Here is a 1,424-nt window from a genome sequence, read left to right as displayed (position 1 = left end):
CGTCATAACCGCACTAGATTAATCTTTCTGTGTTTGTTTGTTCAAATGATCTTCTTAGATTATAATCTTAATCATCTGAAAAAATATAAGTATAAAAGAGAAAATTAAGCATATGCAATGCTATGATAATAATCCAAACCACATATTCCTATTATACATATCTAAAATTTGAGAAATTATTAGTTCCACCACCTCATCATTTAGGCATGCCATTTAATGTTCGACGTGTAACGTATTTTAACATGTGTAATTTCAGATCTCTTCTCTATTTGGGAATGGTGGATCTTCATCACTCCATGATAATACGCAATACAAAAGCTTGATAGAAAATTAATATATTCTGATTGATATAAAACACAGTAAGATGGGTGTTGATTTCCCGGATCATCGATGAGGGTTTTGATTTCCAGACGTCATCGATCGATTGAAGTCCGTTTTTTGAAAATGAGAAAGAGGATGTGTAGATCATGATGTTTTCCAGATTTTTGATAATTAAATAGCACAAAAGAAACGTCAACATGTTTCCAGATTTGGAAGATATTCAATTTAACATGTGATGTATGATGAAGATTTGGAGTAATTTTGAAGATTGAAAAATTATGGTTCATAGAATACAAATTAGGGACTATTACAATTAGTTTAGTTGAAATCACGATGATTTTGTGATATATGCAGTAACAAAGTTGTAGTTAAATATAAAATTAAATAACTAATATTCAATATTCTTGAAAAAGTTAATTAATTATCTATGTGTTATAAGGGATTACTATAATTACATGCACATATCAAACATTGAATGTCATGTCTAAATAATGAGGCGGCGGAAGAAGAATTTCTCCTAAAACTTTACTACATTTAAACTTATGTTTTGTCTTCACCACTAGTTTGTTTGATTTGGAAAGAAACAATATATCACATCAACACATAAATTTTTTCCTTTTTGCAGCTCTTTACTTTCCCATGTTATGTTGCTTTCAATTTGCCACATTACATATCTCTGATAGGGCAAGACTTACGTACGCTTCTTTACGTACGCTACGTACGCTTCTCTGCTTTAAACAGTTGTACTGTTGGTCAAACGTACAACCGTTTAAAACAGAGAAACGTACGTAGCGTACGTAAGGAAGCGTACCTAAGTTTTTTTCCTCTCTGATAAGCTTCAATCAAATTAATTCTCTGATCAATCGCCACCTCTTGAAATCGATATATAATGACGATCAAATAAATATGACACATCATGTGATCGTAGAGCCTCCATCAACTTCCATTACCCATAATCAGCTTAAATACACAATCTCATATTATATATATATACATCTACCTTTTGCTAACCTCTCATCTGCATGACTTGCTCTCTCTAATGTAAGCTTTTAGGTAAATATTTTTCACAATTTTTTTTTTCTTTTGAAGTAATACCATTTTTC

This window comes from Rutidosis leptorrhynchoides, unplaced genomic scaffold, assembly GCF_046630445.1.
Source record: "Rutidosis leptorrhynchoides isolate AG116_Rl617_1_P2 unplaced genomic scaffold, CSIRO_AGI_Rlap_v1 contig229, whole genome shotgun sequence".
Lineage (NCBI taxonomy): Eukaryota > Viridiplantae > Streptophyta > Magnoliopsida > Asterales > Asteraceae > Rutidosis > Rutidosis leptorrhynchoides.
This window is presented reverse-complemented; position numbering follows the sequence as displayed.